Below are 19,986 nucleotides of genomic sequence, written 5' to 3' on the forward strand. Positions count from 1 at the left end.
CGTTCTTTGTTTCTAGCTTTCTTTCTACAGACTTAACAATAAATTGTGGGTGAAAAACACCCACAATTGTAATTTTCTTTAACCCTTAGCGCTGTGAAATGTGTAAACTGAAAAATAAGTTTGCCTCTCGTGAAAAAAGAAAGTCACTTCTGTCTGCTCTATTGCAGATATGCCTACAACCCAATTATTGTTATGTCTCGGAATCATGCTGCTACTTATTCTTAATGTAATGCATCTTAGTGAATGTGAAAGGAACAGAGCCGTGGGTACTCATGCAGTATGCAGGTTTGTGGTGGTTATTTTGAAAACGACTTACTCAGACTGTATGACACACAGTGCATCTGGTTTTTAATTGCATCAGAAATCTTTTGATTGTACACATTTAATTACTTCTGTTTGTAACATCCTTTTACTTTCTTCGTGTCTAGCTTAATTATGTATATATATTTTTAGTTTGGAAAAATGCTTTTAGGAGGCTTTTACCCAGCCAACATGTATATATGGGCCCCACCTGGTTTTTGCTCGGGCTGGATGGGTACCATGTGGGCATGGGCTCAAACTGGGCTTTTTGTATGGGGCCTACTTGGGTTCTTCACATTAAACCCATATGGGCCATCCCAAGTGAGCACTTTTAGTAGGTCCTAGCTGGGTCAAACATGGGAAACACTTAACTTGGTCCAAAATGGGAAACACATGTAGGACCCACTTGGGTTTTCCACCTGGGATAGACATGGGCAAACACAGTCATTTAAGGATAGGCTGTTGTTGTGTGCCCCAGGTGGGGCAAAGTTAGGTAATCAATATATGTTTTAGTATCGATGACACAGGTGGGCCCCACCTGGTCAAACTAAATGGGTCGCACATGGGCAAATGCAAGTCAGACCCTGAAAACATGTCTATGTGGGCCCCAGGTGGGGCAAAGTTAGGTAATCAATATATTTTTTTAGCACTGATGACATAGGTGGGGCCCACCTGGTCAAACTATATGGGTCACACATGGGCAAATGCAAGTCAGACCCTGAAAACATGTCTATGTGGGCCCCAGGTGGGTTATGTTAAGTTAATATGGGCATATATTTTACGTGGGCTCAAGATTGTTTAGTATATATGGGACCCACTTGGGTTTCTCACATGAAAGCCATATGGGCAAAACCAAGTGGAAACATATAGTAGGTCCTGGCTGGGTCAAACATGGGAAACACTTCACTTGTTTCAAAATGGGAAACACACGTAGGACCCACTTGGGTTTTTCACCTGGGTTAGACATGGGCAAACACAGTCATTTAAAGAAAAGCGTTTGCTGTGTGCCCCAGGTGGGGCAAAGTGAGGTAATCGGTATATATTTTTTGGTACTGATGACACAGGTGGGGCCTACCTGGCCAAACTATATGGGTCACACATGGGCAAATGCAAGTCAGACCCTGAAAACATGTCTATGTAGGCCCCATATGGGTTATGTTAAGTTAATATGGGCATATATTTTATGTGGGCTCAAGATTGTTTAGTATATATGGGACCCACTTAGGTTTCTCACATTAAAACCATATTGGCAAAACGAAGTGGAAACATATAGTAGGTCCTGGTTGGGTCAAACATGGGAAACACTTCAATTGGTCCAAAATGGGAAACACATGTAGGACCCACTTGGGTTTTTCACATGGGTTAGATATGTGCTAACATGGTCATTTAAAGAAAAGGTGTTGTTGTGTGCCCCAGGTGGGGCAAAGTTAGGTAATCAATATATGTTTTTAGTACTGATGACACAGGTGGGGCCCAACTGGTCAAACTATATGGGTCACACATGGGCAAATGCAAGTCAGACCCTGAAAACATGTCTATGTGGGCCCCAGGTGGGGCAAAGGTGAGGTAGTCAATATATTTTTTAGCACTGATGACACACGTGGGGCCCAACTGGTCAAACTATATGGGTCGCACATGGGCAAATGCAAGTCAGACCCTGAAAACATGTCTATGTGGGCCCCAGGTGTGGCAAAGGTGAGGTAGTCAATATATTTTTTAGCACTGATGACACACGTGGGGCCCACCTGGTCAAACTATATGGGTCACACATGGGCAAATGCAAGTTAGACCCTGAAAACATGTCTATGTAGGCCCCATATGAGTTATGTTAAGTTAATATGGGCATATATTTTATGTGGGCTCAAGATTGTTTAGTATATATGGGACCCACTTGGGTTTCTCACATGAAAGCCATATGGGCAAAACCAAGTGGAAACATATAGTAGGTCCTGGCTGGGTCAAACATGGGAAACACTTCACTTGTTTCAAAATGGGAAACACACGTAGGACCCACTTGGGTTTTTCACCTGGGTTAGACATGGGCAAACACAGTCATTTAAAGAAAAGCGTTTGCCCATGTGTGCCCCAGGTGGGGCAAAGTTAGGTAATCTGTATATATTTTTTAGTACTGATGACACAGGTGGGGCCTACCTGGCCAAACTATATGGGTCACACATGGGCAAATGCAAGTCAGACCCTGAAAACATGTCTATGTGGGCCCCATATGGGTTATGTTAAGTTAATATGGGCATATATTTTATGTGGGCTCAAGATTGTTTAGTATATATGGGACCCACTTAGGTTTCTCAACAATCAAAGAAAGGACTTGTTGCCCGGACACTGAACTGTGTGCTGTTGGACTCAGGCCGTATTATTTACCCAGGGAATTCTCTCACGTCATCTTGGTGGCTGTCTATGTTCCCCCCTCTGCTAACCCCACAGCTGCATGTGACACTATCCACTCTGCCATAGCTCGGCTACAGACTCAGCACCCGAGTGCCTTTATTGTGATCTCGGGTGATTTCAACCATGTATCACTGGACAATACACTACCAACATTCAAACAATATGAGGACTGTCCCACCAGGGGAGAGAAAACTTTAGACTTACTGTATGCTAACGTCAAGGATGCATACAGCTCCTCCTCCCTCCCCCCACTTGGTAGGTCAGATCATAACCTGATTCACCTCACCCCCCGCTATGTGCCAATTGTGAGGAGGGAACCTGTGACCACCAGGACTGTTAGGAGGTGGTCAGAGGAGGCAATAGCGGAACTACAGGGCTGTTTCGAGGTGACCGACTGGGAAACACTCTGTGAGCCTCACGCCGAGGACATCAATGGGCTTACTGAGTGTATCACAGGCTACATAACTTTCTGCACCGACTCTATTGTTCCAGCTCAGACTGTTCATTGTTACCCAAATAACAAGCCGTGGGTGACTAAGGACATCAAAGCCCTCCTCAACAACAAGAAGAGGGCTTTCAGAGGGGGCAACAAAGAGGAGGTGAGGAAGATCCAGGTGTTACTAAAGGACAAGATCAGAGAGGCTAAGGACAATTACAGGAGGAAGCTGGAGTGGAAACTCCAGCAGAACAGCATGAGAGAGGTGTGGAGGGGCATGAAGACCATCACTGGATTCAGGCCAACCAACAGCAGGGGAGCTGAGGGAGGTGAGAATAGAGCCGACGAGTTGAATCTGTTTTTCAATAGATTCGACACCACAGTGTCTGCTCCCACCCCCACAACCTCACCTGCAGTCAGCCTGGAATCCAGAACCACACCACTGTGCCAGCCTCTCTCTTCACATGTTGCCTCCTGTGAGATTCCTGACACCCCTCCCCCACCCATCACCTTCACTCAATACCAGGTTGAGATGCAAATGAGGAGACTTCACTCAGGCAAGTCTGCTGGACCAGACGGAGTGAGTCCCCTTGTCCTCAAGACCTGTGCCCCCCAGCTGTGTGGAGTCTTTCATAAACTGTTTATGCTGAGTCTGAGTCTGCAGAGGGTCCCGGTGATGTGGAAGACATCATGCCTCGTCCCTGTACCAAAGACGCCTCGTCCCAGTGGCCCCCAGGATTACAGGCCCGTGGCACTGACCTCCCACATCATGAAGACCCTGGAAAGGCTCATCCTGGACCAGCTGCGACCCATAGTAAGACCACATCTGGATCCCCTTCAGTTCGCTTATCAGCCTCGTCTCGGAACAGAGGACGCCATCATCTACCTGCTCAATCGTGTCTACACCCATCTGGACCAGCCGGCGAGCACTGTGAGGGTCATGTTTTTTGACTTTTCCAGTGCTTTCAACACCATCAGGCCGACCCTCCTGGGTGATAAGTTAGCAGCGATGCAGGTGGATGCTTCTCTGGTGTCCTGGATTGTTGATTACCTGACAGGAAGACCACAATATGTACGTCTCCCACAGTGTGTGTCTGACAAGGTGATTAGCAACACAGGGGCACCACAGGGGACTGTCCTCTCCCCCTTCCTCTTCACCCTCTACACCACAGACTTCAGCCACTGCACAGAGACCTGCCATCTTCAGAAGTTTTCTGATGACTCTGCGGTGGTTGGATGCATCAGCAGGGATGATGAGACAGAGTACCGGGCTGTGGTCGACTCCTTTGTCACGTGGTGTGAGCAGAATCATCTGCAGCTCAACGTGGCAAAGACCAAGGAACTGATCGTGGACTTCAGGAAGACCAGGAAACACTTGACCCCTGTTTCAATCCAGGGGGTCAGTGTTGACATTGTGGAGGACTATAAATACCTTGGAGTACACATTGACAATAAACTGGACTGGGCTAAAAACACCACAGCACTTTACAGGAAGGGCCAGAGTCGTCTCTATTTTTTGAGGCGACTGAGGTCCTTCAACATCTGCCAGAAAATGCTGAGGATTTTCTATGAGTCTGTTGTGGCCAGTGCGATCCTCTATGCTGTTGCATGCTGGGGGAGCAGGCTGAGGGTCGCAGATGCCAACAGACTTAATAAACTGATCCGTAAGGCCAGCAATGTTGTGGGGATGGAGCTGGACTCCCTCAAGGTGGTGTCGGAGAGGCGGATGCTGTCCAAGATAAAGACAATGTTGGATAACACCTCCCACCCACTCCATGACATGTTGGTCAGTCACAGGAGCTCATTCAGTGAGAGACTGAGATTACCAAAAAGCACCACTGAACGACACAGGAAATCATTCCTGCCTGTGGCCATCTCCCTGTACAACGCATCCACTTAACACACTGTTTGCTGCTACAGCTACACATGTTTCTTTTCCAACTATTTATTTATAAGTGACTTATGTATGTATGTATGTATATATATGTATATATTGTACTATTCTTAGTTAGCGTATTGTCTGTCTTGTCTTAATGTTGGTTTAAAATGGAGCACTGTAACAAAAAATAATTTCCCCCAGGGATCAATAAAGTATTCTGATTCTGATTCTGATTCTCACATTAAAGCCATATGGGCAAAACCGAGTGGAAACATATAGTAGTCCTGGCTGGGTCAAACATGGGAAACACTTCACTTGTTTCAAAATGGGAAACACACGTAGGACCCACTTGGGTTTTTCACCTGCGTTAGACATGGGCAAACACAGTCATTTAAAGAAAAGGTGTTGTTGTGTGCCCCAGGTGGGGCAAAGTGAGGTAATCGGTATATATTTTTTGGTACTGATGACATAGGTGGGGCCCACCTGGTCAAACTATATGTATCACACATGGGCAAATGCAAGTCAGACCCTGAAAACATGTCTATGTGGGCCCCAAATGGGTTGTGTTAAATTAATATGGGCATATATTTTACATGGGCTCAAGATTGTTTAGTATATATGGGACCCACTTGCGTTTCTAACATCAAATCCATATGGGTGGGCATCCAATGTAGGTCCTAGTTGGGTTAGTGATGGTAAATGTGTACATTGGTTCAAAATGGTAGCACATGCTTATGTGAGGATTCTTCTTCTGTGAAGAGCCTGAGAAAGTGTTATTTGAATAAAGGAGGATTTATTCCAAACAAGCCCATCACAGATTGCGCACAACCCAGGGAGTTCTGAAAGTCAAATTGTAAAAATAATCTCAAAAGAAAGTATGAACATAACTCTCTTTTATAACCTGCAGACGGCACCCATGTGGTACCATTCTCTAAGAAATCACCCTAACTTTAACATATTTGGCACAACCTCAGTCTATCACTTTTGCTACCCTTACGTACAGTCAGATGTTCTTGACCCTTCATTTTTGACCCTCTCAGTATTTAGCCTTGGCTAGCAAATGTACTCAAAGTCCACATTGAGACCTCAAGATGTTATGTGTTATCAGACACTACAACCCAGCTGTCAAGTGAGACTATAGGAACTTTGGTGTTTTTGAACATTCAATGTTACTCAAAACACTCTGCACACTATTCCAAATAACTGGTTTGAAACTGGTTACTTTTTAATTTTAGATTTCATTTTATGTACTTAATGTGAACTCTGCATGGTAGGCTGCATGGTGAGGCTCAGATAAGATAAAATAAGGACTTCATGATTCTTCTTAGGTAAATTCACTTGTCACAGCAGCAATAATAAGTGATTAAAACGGACACAAGAGTAGAAAAAAAGAAAAGCAAAAAATACGAATAAAAAACCTAAGATAAAAGTGAATTACACAGACAAAATCCAGATTTGGCATTTGCAAATTAAGGATTACTGGTTGTTCAAACAATTAAGACTATTTACTTGAGCAAACATGCAGTTGAGGATTTTTAGTAGATCAGACACACTCTACTGTATTAGAGAAAAGACAGTTAGTTACATGGAAGATGGAAGTTTTGGTTAATCAGATCCAGTAAAGCTCCTGAAGTATATTACCGATCTGTTAAAATGTTACTCTTCAAACTTGTGCCCTCAAATTATATAACCAGAAATAATTTATATTTTCTTTGAACTAGTGGAAAGGAGAGGGAATGGGGTCTTTCAAGCAGTCACACTTCAACTGTGAAACTCCCTTGTCCTTATGGTGTATTGACACTATTGAAACTTTTCAAAACCAGTCTAATGTTAGAAGAGCTTTTAGGTAAACTGTTATTCTTCTTCTTATCATTATTATATTTTTATTAATTATATTTTTATTATGATGTTGATTTGGGTGACAATTTTTGATAAATATTATATATTACTTTTTAAAACATATTAACCATCCCTATGCTTAAAAAACTTTTAAAAATAAAATTGTTCTTTTAAACTTGTGCATTGTTTGACTTTTAAAATTTTTGTATCAGGTGTAAAACGACTTTTTAAATAAAGTTGTTTTTAATGTGAGCAGCTCCTATTGGCTCGTTTAAAAAGAGGGAGGAGCAGATTGCACCGCCTAGCGTCTAGTCTTCGCGGTCTTTCGTCTGTTGCGCCTTTTCTCTCCCTGGTGTTTAAGAACGTGGAGGACAAAAGGATACCAAAGAATCGAAAACTATGACAAAGGTAAATACTTAAAGTTTGATACGTTTTCATCAATGGTTATTTTAGTAACTTTCTATAGTCGTCCTAAACGGTATAAGGGGGAGAAGCATAACATCTTTAGCTAGCAGGTAGAACTGGGTTAATTTACTGCATTGTCTTTGGCAAACATAATTTAAAGTTAATTACAAAACTCTTACTGCCTATATTCTACTCAATAAAGTTCATCTTATCTTATTCTGTTTTCATTGCACCATTCTCTCTATACAGTTTTTGAATTTACACACTATAACGTACACGGCAGTTTTTTTTCTGTGCTTCTGCAACTGTTTCTTGGGTTTTCCTATAAGGTTTTTGTAATTAATTTAAAAAATTTATATTATTTTTTTGGCTTTAGTGGATTCCTGCTCAGCTAACTCGGCCATTATGCACTACCCAGTAAACAAAATGGCTGAACAGTATCTTAAATGTCTGAACATGAGCTAGTCATACCATGTTACGTAATATTCATGTGCAGTGTAGCAAGGTGATTGTTTAAATTACAGGAGTAGATGCCTGCAGCTGAAACGGTTTTCTGATCTGAATACGGTAATGTTACCAGATATGCATTGTACTATAGGAAAACGGTGGTGGATCAGTGTGTAAAAAGCCCCCAAAAGAAACACGCAGATTCTTTAGCTCAAACACTGTCTGATCACTCTCTTAGATACTGTGCTGTTCCATCTAGTTATTGGTTACTGAGAAATGTTAGGTCATTAATTAATTAAGAGAGTGCAGCTGTTCAGATCAGATGGTGAAGTAGGAAAATGCAGAACATGTTATTATAGCTGAATGCTGTGTAAAATACTAGTAATAAATCTAACTCCCATTTATGGCTTTTACTACTGTGGGGCTAAATAAAAAATTGCAGACATAATGAAATCTGCTACAATTACAAAGCTTAAGTTTAAAACAATTATTATATATTAAGCATTTTTTTGCTCTTTTTTTTTTTAAATTCTTTTTGCTAATAATGGACTCAATTTTATTATCAACTTCAAAGACCTATTAAACTTTTAAATCATTAAATCCAGGAAATTAGATGCCCGTAAATGTACGAGACCCTCTTTATGGCTAGTATCCCCAAATATTTAATAATCCTTTCTAAAAGTACACAAATTTTGTTCTTTTCAATTAAATATTGCATGTTCAATGTATTCTTGAGCAGGTAAAAATTCCACTAAATTCGTTTTTGCATATTTTTAAGTATAATCAAATTTTTATAGTTTGCGAGTACTTTTAATTTGGAGATTTTGCCACTTGATTTGAAGTTTGGATAGTGCTTTATAGTAATTTGTAAATGTTTTGAACTCATCTGGCTTCTTAATAATTTAATAAAAAATTAACAAGCCATGTAATAATTTGAAAACCACTAGGGACCACTTATAAAAAAGTAATTCCTTTTTTACTTAAAGGAATTTAGGATTTATGTCTGTCAAGTCATTTGTTCTGGCATAAGTCACCATTTTGATATATCTTCCTGTGACTTTAAAGTCTGTCAGCTAGTTAGATACATTTTTGCACTGCTAGTGTTTTCTGCTTGAATTAGTCAGTTTATCATATAAACACATGCAGTGCCTTTCAAACTTTTAATTACACTGTTCATTTTGTGCATTAGTAAGATAATCTTTTATATTGAATTATCCTGGGAAAAAACAAAAATGTTTGTATTTTCTCATGCACTTTCTTTCATTTCCTTATCACGTTTAGATTCTTCAAGATCACAAGCACCATCTTTGACATGTAAGTAACTTTCATATTATTTGTATTACTTATTATTAGAACCAGCTTCAGCAAAACAACGTTGGTGAAGTCTGGAGAGGCCTCAGAACCATCTCAGGCCACAAACAGCAGAACTCTCTGCCTGGGAGGGATGTGAGATGGGCAAATGAACTGAATCATTTCTTCAACAGATTTGATTCAACCATGAGACAGTCTACAACATCGGCTGCAGACTCACCCACCCCCACTGCTGCTGTTCCACCTCTGACACCTCAGACACTTCACACCTCCTCTATTCACCCTGCTCACTCCTCCCCACCCCCAACAACAGCATCCAATACACAGTCAACACAAGGCTCCAGCCTGTCTCTCTCAACCACCCAGGTTAGGAGGGAACTGAGGAGGATTAATGGCAAGAAGGCAGCGGGCCCAGATGGCATCAGCTCGAGGGTCGTCAGGTCCTGCGCGGACCAACTGTGTGGGGTGATGGAGCACCTCTTCAACCTGAGCCTGAGGTTGGGAAGAGTCCCACAGCTCTGGAAAACCTCCTGTGTTGTACCAGTGCCAAAGACTTCACGCCCCAAGGACCTCAACAGCTACAGGCCGGTGGCTCTGACATCCCACCTGATGAAGACCCTGGAGCGGTTGGTCCTGGCTCAGCTTCGGCGCCTAACAAGCTCATCACTGGACCCACTTCAGTTTGCCTACCAGCCTGGCATTGGAGCGGATGATGCCGTCATTCACCTCCTACATCGTTCCCTCGCTCACCTGGAGACCGCTGGAAGCACTGTGAGAATCATGTTCTTTGATTTCTCCAGTGCCTTCAACACTATTCTTCCCTCGGTTCTGAAGGACAAGCTGGAGAACTCTGGAGTGGACCATCACCTCACTACCTGGATTTTGGACTACCTCACCGACCGACCACAGTATGTGAGGACTCAGGGCTGTGTGTCGGACAGGGTCGTCTGCAGTACGGGGGCCCCACAGGGAACGGTTCTGGCTCCGTTCCTCTTCACCATCTACACTGCAGACTTCTCCCACAATTCCACCCAGTGCTTCCTGCAGAAGTTCTCTGATGACTCTGCAATAGTCGGCCTCATCACTGATGGGGACGACAAGGAGTACAGAGGACTGACTCAAGACTTTGTGGACTGGTGCCAGCTGAACTACCTCCAGATCAATGCCAGTAAAACCAAGGAGCTGGTGGTAGACTTCCGCAGGCACAAGCATTCTCCACTGCAACCACTGAACATCCAGGGTATGGACATTGAGGCTGTGGACAGCTACAGGTACCTTGGTGTTCATCTGAACAACAGACTGGACTGGACTCATAACTCAGACGCCCTCTACAGGAAAGGGCAGAGCAGGCTGTACCTGCTGCGGAGACTCAGGTCGTTTGGGGTGGAGGGCCCACTCCTGAAGACCTTCTATGACTCTGTGGTGGCTTCTGCTATCTTTTATGGTGTGGTCTGCTGGGGCGGCAGCATCTCTGCTGGGGACAGGAAGAGACTGAACAGGGTGATCCGAAGGGCCAGCTCTGTTCTAGGATGCCCTCTGGACCCAGTGGAGGTGGTGAGTGACAGGAGAATGGCGGCTAAGCTGTCATCCCTGTTGGACAACGTCTCCCACCCCATGCAGACTGTGACAGCACTGAGCAGCTCCTTCAGTGGGAGACTGCGGCACCCACGGTGTGGGACGGAGAGATTTCGCAGGTCTTTCCTCCCCACTGCTGTCAGACTCCACAACAAAGACTTTAACTGAACAAACACACACATCCACACATGTGCAATAACACTAAGTGCAATAATCTTTTCTGGCATATTTTTACTCAGTTGTATATAGCATTCGTATTCTATTTTTATCTTATTGTATATTTTTATTCTATTTTATTCTACTGTATATAGTATATTATTTTATTCTATTCTGTACAGCTGTGTACTGTATTTATTCTTATTGTATTCTAATTTTTGCGTCATAATTTTTGCACTGTCCACTTCCTGCTGTGACAAAACAAATTTCCCACGTGTGGGACTAATAAAGGTTATCTTATCTTATCTTATCTTATTATTATTATTATTATTATTATTTTTGAAAAGTGATGGTCTTTGGGGCATCCGTTTTTTTTTAACTGGTATTAAGTATATATATTTATTTAGGCACAGGAGGCAATGATCTATTTTAAAATTTAACATTTATTTAATTTTCATCTTTTATGCTAACAATAATGCCAACAGTGTTCTCTTCACTTGTCCCACAACTCTGACAGTTTTGGTCCTCTGCTCTCCTCACAATTGGCTGATTTCCATCTGAGCTGCTACTGTCAACTGCATTAAACTGATTTTACATTGCCTTGTTATTCTAATCTTTATCTGCGTTTTGGACTCCAAACATTCACACCTGCTGTTAGTAACCAGAGCTCACAAGAGTGTAAGGCGTGTAGTTCAATAAAGTGATCGATGTGTTCACTAGCTGATTTCAATAAACCGGTAACTTATCAAACCCATATTTTATAGGAAGTACATTACTGATAAAAGTGGTAATAAACACGGTAACCAATAAAAATTTAAATTTCCTGTTATAAAAAAAAATACTGCTGTGAGCTCGGTTTTCTAACACCAGGTGTGAACATCTACAGTCTTTAAGCGCTGGTAAAGATTTAAAAATAAAAGCATTCAATAACATAACATTAAACACTAAATTAGTTTGATGGTGTTGACTGCAGCAGCTCAATGTTAATCAGCTGATGGTGATGGAAGCAGATGAGCGTTTTTCATCATGGTTGTTAGTGATGTGTTGGTCAAAACGAAACGGCTCTTTGAAGTGAACGACACAAGCGTGTTTTTTTTCTCTCTCTCACCCTCTCTCTCTCGCCCTTTTTTCCGCTTCACTCTGCACTCGAGCCTTGTGCTTTGCGCTGGGAAGAGGGGGGAGGGGCGGTTGTTACACACGCAGTAGCACAGTAACAGAGCAGGAGGGAGAGAGAGAGAAAGAGAGCCAAGGACAACAACCTCACATTAGAAAGGTATAGTAATCATCCACAACTATTTTCAATTGCGGATGATAAAGGATTCAGAAAGTTTATTCATGCAGGCCCATATGACAGAGAATGTGCATCTTCTGTTTGTTTTCATATTATAATTTATATTTAATTGTGTTGTGGTTTGCAGTGTTTTGTGTTGTTTCACTTTAAATTTGTTTAAAAGGAAAAAGCTGAAAATTTAAATAGTTAAAAGTTGAAATGTAAATAGTTGTTTTTTTTGTATTATATGATTTATTTATTACATTTTATGTGGAGAGAATAAATAAAAGTATATTTACGGTGGCTGCTAGAGACAAAGCACGTACAAACTAGAGATGGACCGATCCGATATTACGTATCGGTATCGGTCCGATACTGACCTAAATTACTGGATCGGATATCGGAGAAAAATAAAAAATTTAATCCGATCCATTAAATATCACGAAAGCACCTCACAAAACTTGCAACACGCCGTAACTCACCTCAGAACGTTAGCACGTCGGAGCAGTATGCATCACGTGATAGAGCGGCTGTGGCATGCGGGACCTGTCGGTGGTCTGGATAGCATGTGGAGCTTCGCTAGCAACCCGGCATTTCATCTCCGACAAAGTTATCCCCGAGAGAAGTAAAGCAAGTGTGTAAGTCCATCTCTGAATGTTTGTAAAGCATTCCTGCGTTAAGCTTACCAAACGATATATGGAGCGACTGCTTCTTCTGGCTGCTACTTCAATCATGAAACTGCTTAACGATCAGCTGATCGGCTTTTCTGTCGCGAGTCCGTCTCTCTGGTTTGTTTTTGGCCCACTTTGCACCAGAAAGAGGAAACCATCGGCTGAACACGTTTAAGCTTGATAAGCTGTTGTTAAAATTTATTTATTATTACTTTCTACTCGAGGATCTTTTTCTACGTAGCTGACGGCTGGTAACTGTGCAGGGGCGGATCTAGCAAAGTTTAGCCAGGGGGGCCGATAGGGCATGAACAGGGAAAAGGGGGCACAAAGACATACTTTTCTTTCTTATTCTCATTTAAAATGTCTAGCTTTTAATAAATAATTATCCGAATCTTACACCCAAAGTTTTAATTTGATGTAAAATGAATAGAAGTCCATTACTGTATATAGTGACTATTAAGTCTAATATATATACCCTAGTAAGCTATAGTACTTTTTCCTTTGGGAAGGTACCATCTGTGCAGTCTGCAATTTTGTTGAAGAAAGATGTTGAATCTATTTAATATTTCTTGAAAAATAATTGATTTCTGTGCATTTTTTTTTCACACTGCATCAAATTAAGGTTGATTACGTTGATTAAGCATCATGAGGTGGAGTGTGAGGGGTGGTTCCCTATTTTTTATTTATTTATTTTTGTTGTTGCTGGGAGTTGGAACCCTATTAGTTAGGTTGCTTAATATTTACGCTAAGTACTCTTTAAAATACCAGAATAGGGAGGATGGTGTAGGTTTAAGTTTATTAGATTGATCAGTATTGCTGAACTATGAAATTTTTTTTTTTGCATATAGGTATAACAGAATAGCTTTAGTGTAGTTGTTGTTTTAAACTTGAGTATGAACTTATACAAAATGCAGCAAGATATTTAAAAAAAAAAAACAGTTTTGTTGATTAAAAAACATTATATCGGATTCATATCGGTATCGGCAGATATCCAAATTTATGATATCGGTATCGGTATCGGACATAAAAAAGTGGTATCGTGCCATCTCTAGTACAAACCCCAAAACACGTAAAAACTCCATAGCACGTACAAACTCCAAAGCACGTACAAAACACAACAGAAGTGATCCAGGATGCTAGGCACAGTGTTGAGATTTTGTTACCTAGTGGCTACACAAGCCAGGAAGTACCAACGACCGGATTTGGTGTGTGGTAGTAACAGGTAAATGAACAGCTTTTGGAATTTTTTATGAATATATATGAGTGCTTGTGTATAAATACACAAAAAATACACATATGATTTCAATTGTGTAAATTAAGTGATCTAGATAGCTCTGTTTTGGAAGTTCAGTTGACGCTAGAAATGGGTTTTGGAGTTTGTACATTAGTGATGGGATTTCCGGCTCTTTTTAGAGATCCGGCTCTTTCGGTTCGGCTCACTAAAAAGAGCCGGCTCTTTCGGCTCTTCAGGTTGTTTTGTTGCTTTAATTTATTTATTATTAACAATAATATAAAATTATGCACAAAAGGAATTACTAACATAAAAACAAGTGGTTTTATTTATATATGTTTATATATAAATATATGCGGTGGCCCCTAGAGACAAAACACGTACAAACTCCAAAACACATTTCTAGCATGAACTGAACTTCCAAAGCAGAGCTACTAGATCACTTAAATTACACAATTGAAAGCATGTGTGTATTGTTTGTGTATTTATACACAGGCACTCATATATATATTCAAATAATTTAAAAAAAAGTTCATTTACCTGTTATTACCACACACCAAATCCGGTCGTTGGTACTTGCTGGCTTGTGTAGCCACAAGATAACAAAGGCTCAACACTGCGCCCAGCATCCTGGAGCACTTCTGTTGTCTTTTGTACGTGTTTTGAGTTTTTATGTGCTTCTGAGTTTTTATATGCTTCTGAGTTTTTACGTGCTTCGGAGTTTGTACGTGTTTTTACGTGTTTTGGAGTTTTTACGTGTTTTGGAGTTTGTACGTGTTTTTACGTGTTTTGGAGTTTGTACATGCTTCAGAGTTCGTACGTGATTTGAAGTTTGTATGTGCTTTGTCTCTAGGGGCCACCGTAAATATACTTTTATTTATTCACTCCACATAAAATGTAATAAATAAATCATATAATACAAAAATCAACTATTCACATTTCAAGTTTTAACTATTTAAATTTTCAGCTTTTTCCTTTCACAAATTTAAAGTGAAAAGAACACAAAACACTGCAAACCACAACACAATTAAATATAAATTATAATATGAAAACTAAAAGAACATGCATATTCTCTGTCATATGGACCTGCATGAATAAACTTTCTCAATCCTTTATCATCTGCAACCGAAAATAGTTGTGGATGATTACTATACCTTTCTAATGTTGTTGTCCCTGCCTCTCTTTCTCTCTCTCTGGCTCTGTTCCTGTGCTACTGAGTGTAACTACCGCCCCTCCCCCCTCTGCCCAGCGTAAAGCACAAGGCTCGCGTGCAGAGTGAAGCGGGAAAAAAGTGCGAGAGAGAGGCTGAGAGAAAGAAAAAAAAAAAAAAAAAACCCACGTGACGGCTCGCGATAAGGAGCCGGCTCGCGTCGTTCACGTCAAAGAGCCGGCTCTAAGAGCCATTTCGTTCGCGAACGACCCATCACTATTGTACATGCTTTGTCTCTAGGGGCCACCATATATATTTATATATAAACATATATAAATAAAACCACGTTTCTTTTTTTACATTAGTAATTCCTTTTGTTCATAATTTTATATTGTTGTTAATAAAAAATTAATTAAAGCAACAAAACAACCTGAAGAGCCGGTTGGGAGCTGAAAGAGCCGGCTTTCTAAAAAGAGACGAAAATCCCATCACTAGTTGTGTAATATGCTGGTATTGATATGATCAAAAATGAACTGAGTTGTTTCGTATTCTATAGAAATTGTACATCTAATTAATAACAAGGCTTTCTGCTGATGTTTTTAATTAAAAATTTATTGTTTTATTTTTAAGCAACAACTTTTTAGCATGCAATCAGTCCATGCTGTACAGGACAGATTTGTAAACTGTGCATACAAAAATAGACTATTTTACAAAATTGCTCTTTCAACAAATGTAAATCACAGCAGATTTTTTTTGTTGTAGGTGCACTGTCACAACTAGAAATGTGGGGGGAAGTCCTCAAAGTTGAAGGCAGAACAGGAAAATACATGGAAATAACAATTTTCCTTTAAATGGTAAATGGCCTGCATTTGTATAGCGCTTTTCTAGTCCCTAAGGACCCCAAAGCGCTTCACACTACATTCAGTCATTCACCCATTCACACACACAATCACACACTGGCGATGGCAAGCTACATTGTAGCCACAGCTGCCCTGGGGCGCACTGACAGAGCACATCAGTAAAGGTCGATCTGGATACTTGATAACTGTTGGTATAGGTATGACATGAATTTGAATCTCCATTATCACAGGTTTTAATTGGGAGGGAACATGCAGATATACAGGAGGACTATAAACAGCAATTCCTATTGCATACAACTGTTTTAGAAAATACCAACAACACTGTTAATTTATCACTTGCTGGTCTATAGACTTTACAGTGTGGATGGATGGAAAATCCATCTGGCTCCACTCTGGCTGAATTGGTGCTACAAACAACTCTGCGCTCGGCTTTCCTGGCTGTGTGTGGATTTATACTTACACATCCAAATTTTGACCCTATTTTTCTTCCTTTCAGCTGATTGGTCAATTTCATGTCAATCACCAATTAAACAATCCAATCAGAGAACATCTCCAGAAGTTGATTCTGTTCATCTGGACGTAGCATTTTCAGTGGGAGAAAATGCTGCAAGCGCTACGTCCAGATGAACAGAATCAACTTTTGGAGATTTACTTACCTGGATGATTGAGCATGCATCAAGACAATCAGAGAACAGATAGGTTTGGCTGTTGGAGGGCTGCATTACGGAGCTTCAGGTCCTGGAAGAATAAATTCCCTTTTACATACCAGACCAGCATTTTTCTTCATTAGCACGAAGGAAAACAGTCTGTGCGTGTCAGAGTTCTGTGGTTTTTGTGTCACAGGGCTTATAATATGTGTAAAAATCTGGCCAGGGACCATCACATCACACTGCTATCATATTTTTCTGTTGCTATCATGTTTCTTTTCTGAGATGTTGTTACTTTTATGACAGATGTAACGAGAAATCTTCCAGAAAGTTAAATTTTTTATTCTAATCAAATATTTGATTCTGATAACAGATAAAGATTTTTTTTTTTACTTTTGTTCTGCTATTTCATAGTTTATACAAATTTTGGCCAATTCCTATTTATTTGAACCCTTTAGCCCCCAAAAAGTCGCCAGCGACAGGTTTTTCCAAACCTGTCTCGTCAAACCTGAGCTCTGCCAGGGGCCCAACACGCCTGGACTTTTAGAAGAAAAGAGATGTCCGAAAATAAACCACAGGGTCAAATACTTAATTTTGTTCAGTGTTTTAGAGTTATTAATTTGAATTGACTAGTTTAAATATTTTATTCATGTACATTTTGATTGCCTTTAGTAAAAATGGCAAAATTTCAATTTCTTTTTTCTTTCTGTTATTAATCCTTGATTACATTCATATAGTATACAGTAGAGGAAAAAACCTACCAGACCTACCAGTTATCCTGCGTAACATTATTGGGGATAAAGGGTTAAGGAAGCGCAATTAATTTTTTTAGTTTAGCTTGTGTTTACTACCATTTTTTTTTTTATCACCACACAGTAAACATTAAGTAATATGTAAAGCGTCCATTTATCCTCCATTCCGGTCCATTATCTTAAGCTTAGGCTGCTGCCCCTCGACCCAATCCGGTACTAAGTAGAGAGGCCCAGACTTCGCTCTCTCCAGGCACTTGGCCCAGCTCTTCCGGGGGAATCCCAAGGCATTCCCAGGCCAGCCGAAAAACATAGTCCCTCCAGCATGTCCTGGGTGTTCTGGGTCTCTTCCTGGTGGGACGTGCCCAAAACACCTCACCAGGGAGGCATCCTAACCAGATGCCAGTATCTAATCTGTCCTTTTTGTATGTTCCCCTCAGGTTGCCATGGTAGCAGATACAGGGGAAACAAGTGTAGACGATGCCACAAGAAGGATGATGAAATTCCTCATATCACCTGAGCTGGCTGTGGAGTACAACATGCTTGGCCAACATGGGGGAAAAAAAGTTCAGAGATTTGCGTCTTTTTAATGTTGTGTATGGTAAGTTAGTTTCACTTGAGACATTTGAACTTTAGAAAACTAAACTTTTTTAATAAAGTGTTTGAAAGTGTAACTGAGATTGGTTATCATGCAATTTGTATATATTTTTTGAGGCAATAAAGTGAAATAAACATTGTTCTTTGCAAATCATCACCAAATGAAGTAAGCTAAGATTAACTTTACTTTGGCTTGCCCGTTTTTCTTCTTCTTCATTTGCAGAGGCACTGAAGAATTATTTAACATCAAAAGTCAACTTGCAAGAAGCAGAGAAGGCTCTGTCCAAGTGGTTCAGTGGAGCTAAAGACAGAGGAGGACCGAGGGCTGCAAGGGTACAAAATAGACTTACGGCTCTGTAAAAAAACAAACCCTGCTGATTCAAGATAAGCTTTTGAGTTTTCCATCTGACTTTTTCCCCATGTTGCTACGGTTCCAAATATCTAAGGAATTTTGCTGTAGTTTGACATTTCTAGTTTTTAAACGTTTACGCACTTTGGAATACAGTTACGTAAAATCACAGTTGTTGGACAAAATAAATGTGAAAAATGTTGTTTTGTGTACCCTCGTGATTTTTGAAATGGTTTTATTTACAAACTAGATTTTGTTTGCGGTCAGCTTTAATATATTTGGTGTCTTTGTGTCACAGAACCCGTATTAGCCGTCTGAAAAATTGATTTTGTGACTGTTTTACTACATGGGGCCCACTCAGTGCCAGAACTTAGTCAATTCAAACTAGAAATAGGATGCAAATACAGAACCCACTGCTAATGCCATTCCAACTTTTTAGCTCATGTTTTCCTCATGTTGTACCCACTAAGAACTTGAAAAATGGGGCCTAGGTGGGTTTCAGTGTACTTTGCCCAGTTGGGGTCCATTTAGTTCCCAGATTTTACCTATATAACACCGAGATGGGCTTATAAAATGGGGCCATTATGGAACCCGCGGACAATCCCACTTAAAACCCACTTTTTAGCCTATGTGGTACTCACATGGTACCCACAAAACAACTTGAAAGGTGGGGCCCGGGTGGGTTTCTGTGTACTTTGCCTAGTTGGGGCCCATTTAGTTCCCAGATTTTACCAATATAACACCGAGATGGGCTTATAAAATGGGGCCATTACGGAACCCGCGGACAATCCCACTTAAAACCCACTTTTTAGCCTATGTGGTGCCCACATGGTACCCACAAAAACTTGAAAGATGGGGCCTAGGTGGGTTTCTGTGTACTTTGCCCAGTTGGGGCCCATTTAGTTCCCAGATTTTCCTAACATAACACCTATATGGGCATTTAATATGGGGCCATTACGGAACCTGCGGACAATCCTATATGGGGCCCATTTTTCAGCCCATTTCCAAACCATATGGGCCCCACATATAAATGTTGGCTGGGTAGAGACAGAATTGCTTGGTGGTAACAATGGCTGACTAACATAAATGTGAATGTGTGCTGCAAAGCTGTATAGTTACCTTTTTCATGTTAATGACTTGAACTTTGTTTAAAGGTTGGTGTTAGGCAAGTACTCTGGGAGTTATAACTGGAGTAAGTTTTCAGGAAATCTGTTTAAACTGTGGTCATGAAGAAACTCAAACAACAAATAATAATATAGGTTATAAGTTAGAGGTGGAGTTCTGTACAAAAATACTCTGGTTGTCAAACAATGAATACAAAGAAGTACTATTTTAAGAAATTCCAAATTATATTAAACATGAAAGCTCGGGTTATCAGTGTAACTTTGCTTTGTGTGCTGTATCGCTGCGCTACAAAATTACACAATACAGTCTAGAAGCAAAGCACATATTTCCTTTACTGATTCTTTTTGGAAGATCAACAACCTTTCATAATTGCTTGTTTGTGCACAGATAGCTCAATTATCCTTTCATAGTAAAACCAGAGCCACTTTTCTGTCCGGTGGAGAATTTCATTACAGCTTTAATGACTAATCTGTAGACAAGATCTAACGCTTGTAACTTAGTAACACATGCAATTACTGAGGATTGGGGTTCAAATGATACATATTATCTGTAATTTAATTTGATCATATGACGGATATTATTA

The 19,986-nt window shown here is 40.5% G+C and overlaps 1 long non-coding RNA gene across 1 annotated transcript; it reads left to right on the forward strand.

Annotated features, from left to right (window-relative positions):
• The first annotated feature begins 5,556 nt into the window (after window positions 1-5,556).
• Window positions 5,557-18,480, forward strand: LOC146707885 (uncharacterized). The gene is made up of 4 exons (XR_014920890.1): window positions 5,557-7,268; window positions 8,994-9,026; window positions 17,773-17,933; window positions 18,153-18,480. It is a non-coding gene; the product is annotated as an uncharacterized LOC146707885 (long non-coding RNA).
• Window positions 18,481-19,986: the final 1,506 nt, after the last annotated feature.

Source organism: Copadichromis virginalis, linkage group LG6 (assembly GCF_057382275.1).
Source record: "Copadichromis virginalis isolate Kocher_CV1m ecotype Utaka linkage group LG6, C_Virginalis_male_GT1.1, whole genome shotgun sequence".
Classification (NCBI taxonomy): Eukaryota; Metazoa; Chordata; class Actinopteri; order Cichliformes; family Cichlidae; genus Copadichromis; species Copadichromis virginalis.